The sequence below is a fragment of the Sturnira hondurensis genome, unplaced genomic scaffold, assembly GCF_014824575.4.
Source record: "Sturnira hondurensis isolate 20B ecotype Veracruz unplaced genomic scaffold, ASM1482457v3 Scaffold0022201, whole genome shotgun sequence".
Lineage (NCBI taxonomy): Eukaryota > Metazoa > Chordata > Mammalia > Chiroptera > Phyllostomidae > Sturnira > Sturnira hondurensis.
Window position 1 is genome coordinate 4,437,685 of NW_028094832.1, and position 16,343 is coordinate 4,454,027.

The 16,343-nt window shown below is 44.0% G+C and overlaps 1 protein-coding gene across 11 annotated transcripts in view; it reads left to right on the top strand.

Annotated features, from left to right (window-relative positions):
• Positions 1-16,343, top strand: part of PLAGL1 (PLAG1 like zinc finger 1) — a 55,900-nt gene that overhangs the window by 24,635 nt on the left and 14,922 nt on the right. For 3 of the 11 annotated variants that reach the window (XM_037034733.1, XM_037034730.1, XM_037034738.1), the window contains 4 exons: positions 3,262-3,333; positions 7,351-7,382; positions 8,660-8,778; positions 11,668-11,741. The gene's annotated coding sequence lies outside the window, so the exon portion shown is untranslated. Of the gene's footprint in view, positions 1-3,261; positions 3,334-7,350; positions 7,383-8,659; positions 8,783-11,653; positions 11,742-16,343 lie in introns of all 11 variants that reach the window. The other 8 variants (XM_037034735.1, XM_037034740.1, XM_037034736.1 and 5 more) reach the window with 6 other exon arrangements.

Genomic DNA, 16,343 nt, shown 5'->3' on the forward strand with positions numbered 1-16,343 from the left:
TATGGTATGCATAATAAATGATGTTAAGTAGAAGTTGATCCAACACCCTCCTTCTTTTTTTAAACACCAAAGTAGAGTGAGACAAATATTAACCATAATATAATCAGGAGATTCTCTTATTTTTACCTGAATAAAAAAAGTGATATTTAAAATAAGCATTAGTAATATAATAATACAAAGTCTCTAGACAGTGTCTTCCATTTGTTTATGTTTGAAAACATCTTTGAACTTTGTATGTAACTTTCACGAATGCTAGCTCTTCATTTCATTCTGGGTTATATGTATTGAGTGGTAATATTACAATAATACATTTATTTTTTTAAAAACTTAGATTCTTGTGATATTTTAACTGAGAGTCTGTATCAAACATAAATGAAACTGGCCAATGGACCAGTATAACACTTGCAGTTAGAATAGCCCATAAATCCTTAGGCACATTAGTGCCTTACTTTTGCGAACAGAGTAAGGAAAAAGTCTTGAATTTCTCACAAGGAAACATCAACATACCTTCTGTTACATCTCCCCTCACTTGCTCGGTTTCCCAAGGAAGAATTTATGGCTCCTTCCTTTGGCCTCCGGCCCTTTGTGCACACCTCTATTATAGCACTTAACACATTGCCCTGTAGATCTTTGTTTAGGTGTATTCTTTTCGTTGGAAGTAAAGCAGCTGTGTCGTATTCATTTTTATATCTCCAAGCCTCGCAAAGCTCTTGGTTCAGTGAATGCCTGTGGGATGAATGGGGATTGATAGCTCCCTGTACGTTACTTTGAATGTAATTACTTATCCAGGCTTCAACTGCAAATACTACATTTTAAGAAAACCTGATTGATCTATTGTTACCTGATTGGCGCTATAGCCTTTTAAAATCTTTCCTCTGTAGAGGATTATTAAACAGGTTTTTTTTTTTTTTTAAGTATTTGGCAAGTTTGCTGGGAAGTCCATCAGCTTCTGAGCAGGAGGCATAAAAAGTGCATGGAATTGTCCTTTTCAAAGCCAAGGTCTCTTCTCTAACATTCTTTCCTAAAAACAAACCTCAACACAGCGTTTAGACGTTTTCAGTAAGAAGATGAAGAAGCTTATAATTCAGAGTTTTATAGACTTTCACTTAACCAGATTTAGTGATCAAGATGGATAAAACTTTCATTTTGCATGATTTAGTTCTGTGATATAATGTAAAATAATTCAAAATAAGGCATCCTTTGACAGTATCTTTGGCCAGATTTACCACCGCCATGTGTGATGGGCCCCCTGTCAGGGGAGGCAAGCACTTGAACTCTCAGTGACGAGTGTGAGGGAAATTTTGGTTCTGAAGGGTTATAGAAAATGATTTCACAGGACCCCAGAATAAGCCCAGAGAAACAGGTTTTAGCCTGGGAATCAAAACCTGGTTCCTTTTAAACCAGAGCTTTAAGTGGGAACTAGTTGTCAACATTCTTTGGGAAAAATAACATCATAAAATCATGGAAATTTTTAGAAAATGTTGGTGGGGTGTAGGTAAGTAAGCACACAAGTACAGGAACTTGCTAATATTTTACTCTCCATGTTATTTTTGTTTTGTTTTACCACCATGATTATTTTTAAAGACATCTACTTGGTTTTCTGTTTTGATTAAAGATAGGGATGACATTTAAAACACAGGTTTACAAATCTGTAGGTTGTGGTAGCAACCTTAAGGGAGGCATGGACAGTTGCACGGCTCTTGCACTGGTGGTAGATTCAGCTGCAGTTTCGTGGAGATTTTGGATTTCTCACGAAATGGGAAAATTACGATGGCCTTGGTCGTTGATCGACTCTTGCCCTCATAAGCATTAACTTGTAGACGAGAAAGCAGTAAGCATAGCACTTAGGGTTTATAACTTGGCTCTTTGGGCCTCCCGGTTTCTGGAAGCAATCTTATGTGACATCAGGCCGAAGTTGGGAGGAGCAGAGGGTGGAAGGAGAAGTAGGAAATCCAGCCACACTTTACCATTTGATGTTTCGGTTTTTAGAGGTGAGGCATATCCTTGTCTGCATTGACAGAAAGGACTACAAAGGATTACACACAGGCCAAGGAAGTGGCTGCGACTAAAAACTGTGTTTTTAGAGTCAGAGAACTTCAACTACATGGTCCTCCATCAGAGAGACTTTCTTCTTCGGCCTGAAGACTGTTGTAATATCCAAGAAATAATAAGAATCAAGCCCTCAGAATGGGTTTGGGGATCAACATATATTAGGCCTCTGTGTTTGTGTGTGTGCGCATTTCCATAAACAAACTTCTTAGTAGAAAGACACCACTACCTGCTTCCCTCTTAGGTGGCTTCCCGTCCATCCAGACAGACCCAATAAAACAGCCCCAATAAACTCTTATCTAGTCATTGGAAGGGAGACATCTCCTTACTGATTAGATTGAATTGCAAGAAAGACTATTCTGAAATACCGAATTATTAAAAATTAACTATATTGGGTATGCTTACTGTCAACAAGTTCTGCCCTGTAGGCTTCTCCTTTTAGTAGTAGCCTTGTTTTTGAAAAAAAAAAATGGAATTAAGCAGAACTGTTTTCTGCTTTGGAGTTTTGGGTTGTCTGTTTGGTTTTGCTTGTTGTGTTTTGTTTTTGTTTTGCTTCTTAAGTAGTCCTCCCTTGCTCCTTAGAATCCTCCCTTCATTTTCACTTCACCCTCAGCCCTGCCCAGGTACTTATTTCCTCTTCCCAAAGGATCCTGTTCTCACTTGACACTTATTGTTAAAGGCTTGACAATTACCTGATTTTTCTGCCCAAGGCTATGAGGTATTTTCACTGGAATTGAAGTCTCTGGAAAATGGCTGCAAGTACATGGGTGCTCCTTGCTTACCACTGGGTTAAGCTCTTTACTCAGATTAACTCATTTAGTCCCCCAAAAGGGGGACTAAATGTGCCGTAGGTAGGATTCTTGTTTCTGCTCTGCAGGTGAGGAGGCTGAGACGGGGGGCACTAAAGAGATTGGGCGAGGTTGCTTAGTGGCCCCAGGTGGCACCCCCGCAGGAGTGGCCGCATGCTGGCGCCATGGCCCCCGCTCTTGGCCGCATCACTGTATTCCCTCTCTGAAACTCAAAGTCCTTGAAGAACTTAAAGGCGTGCCCCTGGAATGCTGGAAAATGCCACTATGGCATGTTGACAGAGAGAAATTTTTGATCCCAGCATTCCTGAACTCATACTCCGTATATAAATGTCTACTTACACAGTACCAGTGTGGTTTTTCTCAATGCCTTTATTTTTAACCTTTGAATGTTTTCCCCCTGTAGGATTGCTCTCACGTCTGGTGTGGCCTGTTTCACATCACATCTAAAACTCCTCTGTACCTCAGACTTAGAAAGGTAAGTGTGTCTCTGCGAGACCGGCCGACTCCTGCCCAGTCGGCTCACCGTGGTCAGTGGTGAGTCTGTTCTCGTTTGCTCTGAGTTAGAGCACAGTCCAGAGCCGCCTGCCTTTCCCCTGGAAGGGGTTTTTGTACAGTTGGTTTTTGTTTATCATGACTTGCTTACTAGAAACTTGGCGATGTTCCCTCCCTGACATTTTAAAAAGACATTTTAATATTGTTTTATCTTACAAAAGCAAACAAATACATACCAGGAAAAAATTAGGGGTATTCCTAGAGTCACATTTAGTATGTTGCATGTATTGCAATTCAAAGTCTCTAAATCATGCGCCTAAAAATCGCAATATGAGGTGATTCTCAGTTGCATGTGTTCTGTCCAAACTCCCTAACATTGTGAAATACGTGTTAGGGAATAAGTGCCCCAAATCCAGTGTTTATTTGAGGGAACTCGTGGTTGGCAGGAGTTGCAGTTTTTATCTCTTATCATTCTCCATACATCTGGAGATTATGATTTGTATGAAACACCTATTTCAAAACAGTAATTACTGCCTTAAATTCCATACTCAGCATTTTGGTTGCTCTCCCCCCGCAATGAGCAGTGTGTTCTCTGTGCAACCCTCCCCTGTTTTGCAGCTTCAGTGCTAACAGTGTTGCTTAACCATAACTCTTGGCTTCTCGCCAAACATTTTTTTTTTTTACAAAATGTCCTTGACTGTAATATGCCATATTTTTTTTTTAGTTTCAGTGTTCTTTGTAAGATTTCTTATATTTCATCTTACACTTGATTTTTTTCCCCTAAGCCTCTCACTAGATAAACTGCTTCCAAACTTATTTTTCTCTTGGGGTTGACTTCTAGAAAAGTTATCTACAGTTGCTCTAGTTGGAAGGCCAAAGTGAAGAGGATATTAAATGTGTGTGTGTGTTCAAATTCCTGTTCTCCAAATAATTCTAATGGAAGCTAGTCCACTTTCCCACCAACAACACATTCAAAAGGGAGATTCTAGCACTATTCAGAAATGCCAGAATCACTTCTGTGTATCAGTCGTTCAGGTAACTTTATAATAACAGTAAGACCCATTCATCCCAGGCCCATTTTTAATTGTTTTCTTTAGTTAAGTATGATGTTGTCATTAAAAGCACAGCTAATACTAATTTACAAATCTTTCAGATATATCACATATAAAACTTGAAGCATGCTAGAAATTAGAAATTTATTTTACAAGGACATGTTAGGAAGTGGAATTGTATTATGATGATCCAAATGAAAGATTATTGACGTAAATCAAAAATGTATCCTCTTTCTGTTATATTATCTTCTGAAATAGCTTATTTAGTGTTTTCTACTTGTGAACTTAACCCAGTTTGTAAAATCATTCTTGATACTTATTAACAGACCACATCTACTTTGTACATATACTTTAGACTCTGTACCAGTCACTGTGCTTCTGTTTGTACATATGTAATGTATAATCGTTTAACAGCTCTGCGAGGCAGAGAGATGTCACCAGGAAGAGGAGTTAGGACACTTCCCAGGGTTGCACAGCAGAGCCAGCATTGCCACCTAGAGCCACCCAATCCTAAAGCCAGCAGGCCCCCTTCTGTGCCCCCCGTCCTCTTAGATGGCACAGGCAGGTGCTCCTTGTTTTGTGGTGCTTCACGGGCGTTGCGGGTTTTTTTTTTTGCAAATTGAAAGCCAGACCCTCCACCAGCACAAAGATTACAACTCACTTTATTGTGATACCTGCCCTGTTGTGGTCTAGAGCCTAACCCTCAGGGTCTCCCAGGTCAGCCTCATAGAAGGCTATCATTTGGTTAACAGTTTAGAACCAGTGGTAGGAACGCAGCCTACTCTACAGGAGAGCGTGCTTCTCACATAATGGAAAATAAAATGTGGTATCTTACCACTTTTAGGTAAGGAAAGTTACTAAGAAATATCATGAACATTTATTTACTTCCCGACTCTCTGAACAAACAAGTTGAAATGAAGGCAGCTGCAGGGGCAGGAGAGTTAGGGGCCGTAATATAAGAGAGTGTTCAATGTTATCATAAAAGGTAGTAATGAAGCACATGTCTCAGTGTGTTTAGAACAATGGTAGGAGGTATGTGTGCATGTTTACACTGGAGCGAACGTACTTTAATGGGGGAATAATTTAATCGATCTGTGATGTGTCATTTCCCAAGATAAAGTTTGCCTCTTTGAGCGTAGGAATTAGAAGTGACCCATAAAGCAGACACATACAACAACATGTGAACTAGAACCACATTAAGGTGATCATCATCGTTTTATGTTCTTTCCCTGAAATATTTCTCATTTGCCCTGTATATTCAACTCAAAGGGTGTAAGAGTATTGTTCTTTCTGAATGAGGGAAGCTTTAAAACTCTCTACGGACAGTTAATTTTATAAACTCCAGTGTTCAGTTATTGCATTTTTGTTCACTTTTTTCTTCTTTTGCTTTTTGTGTCCGCCCCACAAGGAAATGACCATTTCCTGATTTTAAGGTACAAAATGGATAAATCTAGGCACACAATCTGTGCATGTCCTGTCTAAGGGCTCTTTCTATCACAAGCCTGCGCATACTGCTCTCCCACTTAAAACCTCTCAGCCGTTCTGAGTGTGCGGGACTCTTGGTCACATTTGACAGACACTAATGGGACCACTGAAGAATTTCAAACAGCCGTATTTGGAACCTTCTAACGCGCCAACAGGAGCATATTTGCCTGTTAGAAAAATCACTCTGACAGTAGGTTGTGTAAGATGGACGGGCGCCAGTCCAAACAGACTGAGGAGCTAGTCTGGATCTTAGTCTTCAGTGTGTAGAAATGTCCCTTTTCATTGCTCTAACTGGACTCCCAGCTCTTTACTCACTAGGCTGGTAGGTAGTAGGTTTAAAGGAAGCTCGTGAAAATTGAGTTTTGGCCAAGAGAGTGGGTTGGTCCTCCACTCTCCAGCTTACCTCCTTACCATCCCCCACCCCACCAAGCTTTGAGGTACCACAGATTAGAAAGTAATGTCCCGTCCGTGGTTGCACGTGTTAGGTGGTAGGAGTTGAAGACGGGCCGTGTGCGTGTTCATTAACGGCCTCCTTCTCCATCTTCCCCTCTGAGCTCCACTGTCTGGTGTGAGAAGGGGAGCGAGCATCAACAGAGGCCAGACCCCAGGGAGACCAGAGGGCCCCAGGGTCTGGGGTTGCTGTGGTGGCTCTGGTTTTCCAAACCTCTGCTTGCCTGCTGAACACATACTCACGTCCGTGTTCCTGGCTTGAGAGTGCCCTTCTTGGGTACAATTTAATACCAGCTACTCAGCTTCCTAATACCAAAACTGAGAGGGCACGTCCTGGCACATGTGGCCACAGGCCCTTGGTCCCAGGCAGGCCCTCTTCGCCCAGGTCTGTATTCCCTCTGGACGTGTACCCACGTGCCAGGGCAGACTTAGCAGGTGCCACAGGAAACTGGGGCTCCCTGGTTGCTGATTCTTGGGCATCTGAAGTCCTTCCTGCCCCAGCTCTCTATTCCAAAGTTCTGATTTCTGAATAATAGCTGCCAGATCTTGCGTGCTCTCCAGTTTTCAGGAGGGCCTTGCTAGTCCTCATCCCAAAGCCTCAGATGTTCTGTGGCAGAGCTGGAGTGGGGTTTGCTCAGAGGACATGACAGGCCTCGAAGTCTGGGTCCCTCAAACGTTTCGTTAGGTGCACAAGTACCTGCCATTACTGTAACGTCTGCGAATCACCACATCCATCACATTAAGGGTTTATAACCTTTCCCCAGACCTCCTTGCTAGCATTTCCACCTTGTGGAAAAATCCACAGCCCCACTGCCCATCCCAGCATGTCACTCTGGCAGGCACATCTAAGCTCGGGAAGCAGGGGCCTGCCCTGTGACTCCACACTAGCAGCACCAGCCTCTCTTTCCTCTTCCTGGTTGACTTCCTCTGTCCGACGCCCCCCCCCCCTTTTCCCCTTTGGTTTTTGAGCAATTCAGAGTTTAAGATAACTTTCTTTGCCTCTCCCTTTCTAGGTATTTGCATAGGAGTCAGAGGAGTTAATCTTGTGAGTAAACACTTAACATCTGCTCTTTCCCTTCCTTCTCTATCTGCGCCACTCCCCCTACCCCACACCCTCCAGGGCTCTGAAGCAGGGGCCCAGCACCAGCGTCTCTGCTGCAGGGCTGGTGGTGGACTGGGGTGGGGGTGCTTCTTTGAAACGCAGTCTGGCTCCAGTTATGGTGGCTGCACCTAGTCTATAGCACAGGTGTGTACTAGTCTAAGAGTCTTAGCATCTGTTCAAGGCACCAGCGAGTCTGCATCTCACTCCACAACTTCAAGTATGCAGGAAGTATCCTCTTTTTTATTCCCCATAACTACCTTGATTCACACCCTAGCCCCATTTGGCCAACCTTGAGGGGAATTTCATTGCAGTCATTTTTAGGTGTCTTCCCCTCCCTCCTGGGTTATGTCCTGAAACCTGGAGATTTCCACAGTACCTGGTATATGAGGGACTTGTCTTGGCCCTTGGCATTTTCCCGGTTGTGGTTTCTCGAAGCCTCAGGGCCACCAGTGGAGGCTGGGAATCCCTTGCCCAGGCCTGGCCTCCCGGAAGGCACTCCATGCAGGCCCTCCTGAGGCCTCTGTGCTGCCTCGGGAACCAGAGCTGTGCAAGGGCCCCTTTCTGGGGGCCGACAGGTCTCTTTTTCCTTTCCGCACCAGGGGCGGGACGGAGGGGAAAGTGTCTTTTTCTCACCCGCTACCCCACGCTCTCCTTCTCCCACCCTAGAAGTTGGGCAGAGTCTCCTCATTGGGTTTAGATGTTCAAGACAGACTGCTTCTCCCATCATCCTGCAGCCTGTTTTAAATGAGCTAGGGAAGAAAACCGTTGGAAGGACAAAGTAAAGTTCCAGAGTTGTCCTTCTATACTGTTCTGGAGGCTGACATAAAGACAAAACATCACCCAAACAATGCTAACTGTAGACATTAGGAGAAGGAAAGAGATTTGAGAGACTATAAGCTTGCAGATCTTACAGCTTAGCTTAGTCAGAGAGAAGAATCTAGCATGACCCCAGACGTTCTGGCTTTGGGGAGGTTAGGAAGAGGTGAAGAGACTGATCTGTTACTAACATGGACTCACAAGTCACACACCCTGGATGTAAAATCCGGTGCAGCTGGTATGAGCATGGGCAGATTAGTGTAACTTCTAAGCCTCAGTTTCCCCCCAAGTAAAATGAGCTTAACACCTCCTACTCAGATGGTGTTGAGGGCATTGAGTAAAGTGATTAAAGCGATGGCCATCACTCTGTGAGCATCCAGTAAGTGTCAGCTGTTATTATGTAGTCGGTGTCAGTGGCTAAACTCTAATTCATAAGAGGAGCCCGGAGTTCGGACTGAGCTGTGTGGATGGCCTGCTTTAGAACAGGCCCTTCAGGGAGTGCTGCGAGACACCAAGGCAAGAGGTAGGTAGGTGGATTTGTCTGGAATTTTAAAGTTTAGGATTAAAGGTAAATATTTGGGAGGCCTGTGATCTCAGGGAGTAGTTGACATTGGGTTATGAACAAAGTCCCCCAGGGATTGTGAGAAAAGGTAGAGGGCCAGGTGCCAGGGTCACAAATCATTCAAATTTCCAGTGACCCTTTGCAGTGTGCTCCTCTGTGTTGTGTGAGTAGGAGGATCCCACTTAGGGTCTTCACTGCAGAGGTGAAATCTAATCGTTCACTGTGGTCCACCTCCATGAAATAAGGTTTCGTTGTCCGTGATCTACCGTATCGGATGGGCTCCTTCCCATTTGGAATTACAGACTTGAGGAAATAAAATTAAAAACCTTAGTTGAGAGGCTTTTCAAAAACAAACCTTGTACACCTTCAGCCTAGAGGAGTCTTTCACTGAAAACCAAGGCAGAATTCCCAGTGTTTGGGACTGCCCAGTTCCTTCCCACTCAAACCATTAGAAATAAAAAAGTCAGTCTGAAGAATTTACTGAGCAAAACCAAGGGCAGCTAGAAGTGAGTGAGCTGAAACTGGAGGGAAATCCCCTTGTTCAGTTCGGTGTCAGTGAACGCTCAGCAGGCAGCTAAACCAGCTCATCAGCAGAAAAGAAGACATGTTCGTAAATGCTGCTCTGAGAAGCAAGTGCCTAGAAGAGTATGTTGTGACTACCAGAAAGTGCGTTCTAGAAATGACAGGCTCTAGATTCACGAAACTTTAGTCTTTGTCACCTACGGAGGCACCTATCATTTACCCCCCAAATTCTCCCATGTATTTGTAACAAATAACTGGAATTAATCTGTCTGCCATGTGCCAGTCCCCATTCCTAGAAAAAAGGCATTTTTCTTGCTACTCTGGAGCTCAGAAACATCTGTATTTAGGAATGTTGGATGTTATAGGGCCATTTTTTGGCCATGTACTTTTTTATGTAATTGACATATTAAAATCTTTCCCTGTGGTTTTGAAATCTAAGTTCAGACCTGAAATGCAGTCTGCAAGTAGCATCCTGTCAACCTTAGATGTGTTATTTTTCTGAACTGTCTCTTCTTTGCTGTATTAAATTGTCCTATACTGCACAGGATTATCCCCCAGGGCCATGCGTGCTTTCAGGTTCTCTGTTGCATTGTTAACTATTTAAGCATTCGGCTGGTGCAGAGATGGCAGGTGGGAAAGGCCAGGGACTTGATCTCCTCCCGGCCAGGGTTCTCCTCTTTCACTAGTGCTGCTTACATTGAACAGCTTAAGAATAAGCTCCTGTGTGAGCCCTCGGAGGCCAAGGAGCATTGTTGAATTCAGAAAGGAATCTCTTTCTTTTAGTGATAATTTGAATATTTTGACAATGGAGCTAAGCTACTCCACTGCCTGGTTTGCGTACTGCATGTCATGTGCGTGCTTTCTAGTGGGGCGGGAGAGAGCCTCCGTCTCGGAATTCCCGAGGTGGTATTGTCTGTTGGTGAGATGGGTGGGAGCGAAGGAAGAATCATCCAGAAGAGTTTCACTCCCTTGCTTTAATGTTTTTTAAAGCCTTTAAAAAGAAATTAATCCAGGCCTTTGGAGACCATGATAAATGTTGAGTATTTTGAGAAGAGAGATGGACCATGAAGATGATTTGTGAAGTGTTTATACATGCAAAGTGAGGAATACATTTAAAACAAATTCTCTGGATGATTCAGACAAAGAACCCACTCCAGTCTTTTCCTGAATTTGTGGCAGGTTATTTTTAAAGATTTAGTTGTCTAAAATGGCTTTCATTTTTTAAATTTTTAGCTTAAAGTGATGTTCTTATCCAAACTAAACAGATATAGTCTTTTTTGATCAAATTAAGAAAAGAGGCAACCAAGTGAAAAAATTACTTAGGTGAGCTATAATTGGCTTTATTTCTTAATATATTTATCTTTGTACTGGCTAAGAAAACCTTGAAAAGCTTTTCACCTAAGAGGATCAACTGGTTGGAATAGTCTTAGTTGGAAGAAGCCAAGCTTTATAATTAATTGGTGAACAGAGACACTGGTTTCCGAATGCTCACCAGGGATCTGTAGTGCAAAGCCAGCTGCAGACTTGGCCCTGAAGCCTTGGTAAAAACATAAATCTCAGGGCCCTAGTGATGCCATGTCAGCCTGTGCCAAAGATTTCCCTGGCATTCTAATGCATGGCTAGGTTTGGTAAACCACTGGATTGTCTATTCAACTTGGAGCCTTCAGCCTTTCCACCCTGCACATTTGCTAAATCTGTACATTTATACAAAGCTGTTGTTGAATATGAATGCCTACCAGTTTTACTGACGTTTTCAATTCATAATTTGTTTCAGGTTTGTTATTGCCTGGATTTGCATACCTGTTTTATGGTATTCTAATACTGTTGATTTTTTAAAAATACCGTTTCCTCTGACTGCTATTTTGAATAGTTTATGTAAGCAATTGCATGGGTTTTTTTTTCTTTCTACTTGCAGAAAATGGGGAAAATTTTCAGGGTTTTTTAAATCTAGTTGCAAGTAGGACAAAGGATATAATAGAAATACTTAACGGTTGTCTTGGGCAAGATTATATGAAATACTGAAAATCTTCTAAGTTACAACATTGTGACCTTTGTGACACCTTTTAAATATAGCAGAGGATCCACATGTTTCAGGACTTCTGCCGTTTGGTATTTCTGAGATATTTTAAAATTAAGGGTGGTAGGCCTATTGAGGTTTTGAAGTTTAAAACTGATCTTCCGCTCAGTAAAATGAACCGAAGAGCAGTAGAAAGTCTCTCTGCACGATGTCAGTTGGGTGGAGGCTCTGGAAGTGCAGCTCCAGTTTCGGCAGAGGGGGGATGTTTTGCCGCTTCATTCACTGAAGACGTGCGAGATCTCTCCTTACAGGTCTGAATCCTCAGCCAGCCGCCTGCGAGGACCCCGTGACTGTCTGAACACTGACGTTTCCCGTCACCCAGTAGGTATGCAAGTGGTGGTCGCTGTTTGAAATTATTTCTGGCACGATAACTGCTTGGACACACAGTAAAATAAGTCAAGGATGTGCAGGAGGTTCAAAGTACTTCAAAAAGGTTCTAGTAGAGAATAAAAGTGCATTTCCCCCTCACACTGCAAAAATAGCTTACAATAGAATTTTTAATCTTTTCCTCTTTAAAAAAGCATTCCTACACTCTGCATTTCTCAGGGACTCAGGGCATGCGATTAGCAACTTTTCACATCCTCTGCTCTTCCCCCTCCACAGTCCTCATAGTATCTGCCAATCTATGGAATTTTCTGTCACAGTCCTGTCAGTTCAGAAGCTTTCATGTTGCCTTGACTCCACTCCTAACTGTGTATGTAAGAGGACATGGAAAGGTTACCCTCCCCCCTTTGTGAAAGATGTTGACTGATAAGCCTGAAGAAGATGCTGGTCACGTACCAGTGGCACTAGAGAATCCAGCTACTGAGGCTTTATTTGGAAACACTAGAGTGAAAGCTATTACTGAAGTCTGCTGTCCGTTCAGACATCTTAGTTGAGGGTGGCCACATGCAAGTGGAAAGAGGGAAGGTTAGCTCAGAACACCTGGGTTTGGCCTCTGGTCACTATCGTGGTCATCAGTAATGATAATGGAAGTGAACACTTAGGGGCACTCACTGTGTACCAGATGCTTCGCTTAGTACAGTTCATTATTCTCAGTATCGTATTCATCAGCGCCTGTGAGTAGCGCACTTAAGTCCGAACCTCAGTTTCCTCATCTGTTAGAGGGAAATGAAAATGCTTTTCTGCGTTTAGAGGGCTGGCAGATGGAAATTAGTAGACAAAATAGCATGAAAGGGCTTTTATGAGTTCAAAGGAAACATATTATTGTTTTACTAGATATTATTTTGAATCCCTTTCAAATATAGTGTTCTTACTAAATGATATCTTGACTTATTGGCTAAGAGATTGAAATCCATCCAATCTGCTAGCGTATCTACTGCACCCGAGAAAGGCACTCGCAGCGCTTACTTAGGTGAAGCAGGGTGATCTCGCCACTCCTTGTATCTTCCGTTTACCGCGTGAGTGACGTTAGAAGCAGGATCCTGAACTGCGTCTGCCCAGTAGTGGGTGGTGAGTCCCTGGGCTGAAGGCAGGTAGGGGCTGGCTGACACACTAGGCAGTAGACACAGGAGCAGAGTGGACAAGCCGAGGCAGGAGGGCCAGTCCAGTCGCTAGGTGAGCAGGAAAGGAAGCTCAGCTTGAGACATCGCTATAGGCTACTGGGAAGGAGCAGCAAGCATGCGGCAGCGGGAAATTGGGGCTTATTGTAAGCAAAGGTGCCGGCCTCTGGGGTGACTGGAGCACAGACCAGCACATTGAAGCCGCCTGCGGATGGGCTGTGGTATGGACCACACATGTGGATTGCGAGGACAGCTACTTAGAGAGTGCGCATTCCTCCCCATTGAACGGGGTATAATTGCAATGGTTTGTTAAACAAACAAAGGACCCAAAGCTGTGAATGGGGGAGAGAAAAGACTTAAGGTGAAAAGGAGAGGCGGCCCTGCTTGCTAATGTTCCACTCCTTTTAAGCCTTCTCCCCCATTTCCTTGACATTCCTTTCTCCCTTTCAGAGAAGCCAGTGCAGGGGCTTGAAAAAGGTGCCTTGTCTCTCTCGTGTCATTTCCTTTTGAGATGGAAACCTGATGAAATGTTTATCATCTTCAAAAGAAAAAAAAAGAAATCCTGGGGTCATCCTAAGTGATAAATATTTATATTTATATCTTGGGTATAACTCTTTGTATACTTCAAATTAAGTATTTCTGGATGAACGATTTGCTTTGCATCAATTAAACTTACGGTGTGACGGGGGAAGGCAGAGAGAAAGTTTGCACTGAAGCGTCCTGTAGTACGGTGTCTACTAAACAAGGCACATGGCCTCTGAGCTGGGCTTCTGCAGGAGGGGACTGAGCCTGGGACCTGGGCGGCAATTCCACTTTTCTTTCTTAACTGTGCACAGTTTCTAGTAAAGTGAGTTCTGGATGTTCATCCATTGCAAAAGCTTGAAAAACAATAGTGCTAAGTTGTCATTTAAAACTGCCAATTACATTTGTGTCCATTTGGGTAATCAGATTTGGTCTCAGGCTCATCTTGTGTCAAAAAGACCATTTAGTGTTTCAGAACAGTACTTTTAAGTCGGCTGTGCCCTGGGGTAATGAAGCTATCCGTGGGGGATGGATAAGTGATTACTTGGAACTGCTTTCTTGTGTAAAGCAATCTGTTGATGAAATATCCTCACTTTCACTGCCTCCTAGGTCCATATAGGATAACCCCAGATCCTCTCCTGGTGTGTGGGACCCTTTGTGCTCAGGGCACTGCCCCCTCTCCAGGTCCCCTGTACTCACACCTGCATTTCGACCAGATGGAACCCCTGTCCCTGCTGCCCTCTGCTGCTTCCTGCCTCTGAGCTTTTTTATGTTCTTCTGTCTACAGAAAATACACTGCCTTCCTTTGGTCCACCTGGTACACTCCTAGATTCAGCCTAGGGACTCGTTACAAAATTTAGAAAGTACAGATATTCAAAAAGAAAAAACAAAGAAAAGTTATTTCTAATTTCACACATCCCCCCCAGAGATACTTTGTTGACAGCATTGTTATCTGCACGTTGTCTTTTTCTGTTTATTTAGAGATACTGTTGTTTTAGAATTACACAGTTTACCCAAGTCTTGAGCATCCTTTCCAGATCTCATATAATTTTTAAGTTTCCGTCAAGAGATGTTTGACTCATGAATCTGGCTTCCTGTCACCAGTGTGACTAGCCCGCTTTTCTTGGTTCTTTTCTCAGTTGAGCCTTTACCCTCACACACTTCCTGGGAAGGACCCAGGCCTTTCTTTTCCCTGGAATGGTAACCGTATTAGGACAATAGGCCCTGCCGCTAATTAGGTAGTTTTGGTTCCTCCGTGCCCGACTCTTGAAGTCCCAGGAAAAGAGATCAGGGCTGTCAGCTATAGAAGCCCACCCTAAAAAGAACCTAAAGGGTTTGTTGGGAGGGAGGAGGGGGATCTATTTTCAGCCGTCACAAAGGAATAGTCCCCATCACTGACTTTAATGACTAGAAAATCTTCTCTTAATACCAAAGGCTCTTGTCTGGATTTCAGGACGGCTCTCTGCCCCTCACCCCCACTGTGCTACCTAGAGTTCATTAATAGTCTCCTTATAGCAAGGTCCGCTCCATTTCCTCAGCAGAACCCATCCTGGACCTCACACATGCCTCACTGGGTGCACATACCTATTTTGCTTGTTTGTAGACATTTGATATTTCTTCCTAAATGTTTATATTGAAAAATACGGTGTATGTGATGGGGAGAGGAGGCCTGCAGAAGATTTAAGACTCTGTGAGGGTGTTTCCGCCCTCCTTTCTGCTGGATGGCTGTTCACATGGACCGACCCATCCCGCAGTGCTTCGGCCCTGCCAGGAGACTGCCCAGTGGTGCACAGCCCCCACTCCCACTAAATGCAGGCCAGGGCAGGGACCTGGGTGCTTACAGACATCTTTAAGGGAAAGCACCCTCGTGGGGACAGATCCTGGCTCAGTCGTCCTTTCCCTTTGGGAGTGTAGCTTTTCCTAGCCTTCTGTGACTCTGTGAGGCTCACATTCCTGGGCCTCTGCCTGTTCCATTGCTTCTTCATGCTTCCCCCCCCAGCCCCACCCCTCCCGACTGAAGTAGTGCTATGGGCATTCTCTACCTGCTTCTACGTCGTCTCCCCACACCTTCCTCACCTCTGCTCCGTGTAGACTGGAGTGGCTAGCCTCAGCTATTAAAAAGGTTAGGTACTACCTTCAATTCACTGAACATACTGTAGCAAGGAAAGGCTCCCACCTGCAAAGAGCCTACCTTCTTTTAACAGAGTGGGCAACCAAGCAGGGACTTTGAGCTGCTAGGGTCTCATTTATACAATCACCACTCAGAAATTATTTTGTAACATCTTACCACTTTTTTTAGTGCAAACTTAATTCTCATTTTGCTTATTTTTTAAAATCACCTTTGACTTCTCATGACACTGTCTTACCTAAGAGGAACTAGGAGAATTCAGGGACAGAAGGCTTCTTCTGTCCTTGGCACCCGTGAGAACGGCATGTCCCCGTGAGCCTGCTTCCGCCCTGTGGTTCCGCCCTGTTCCACAGGGCAGAATAGAAATCCTAAGAGAAGCTCCTACTAGCTGCAGCCTGCCGCCTGCCATGAAAAAAAACAAATTCCTCCTCCCCCCCAGGACAAGCCCCTTTACCATGCCACTCTGGGTTGATGGTGTGAGCTTCCCAACAGGCTTGGAGGCCACCCATGTAGAGCTCAGTAATTTATAAAGTCACTTGTAGAAGCAAGATTCGTAATGGCATCTACTTCCCTGAAGCCAAACAGCCTAAGTATGGTTTGCTCTGTTTGGCTCGAGGGGTGCCTCAGCCCCTCTCTCATGCTGTCAGTCCCCTTGCTGAACACCCTTAGGGATCGGTAAACTCAGCACATCCAAGACAGAGCTCGGAACTCCAGTCCTTCGCTCCGTTTGTCTTTGGGTGCTCATCCTTCCTTTCCCTGTCCGCTATCCCGTCAC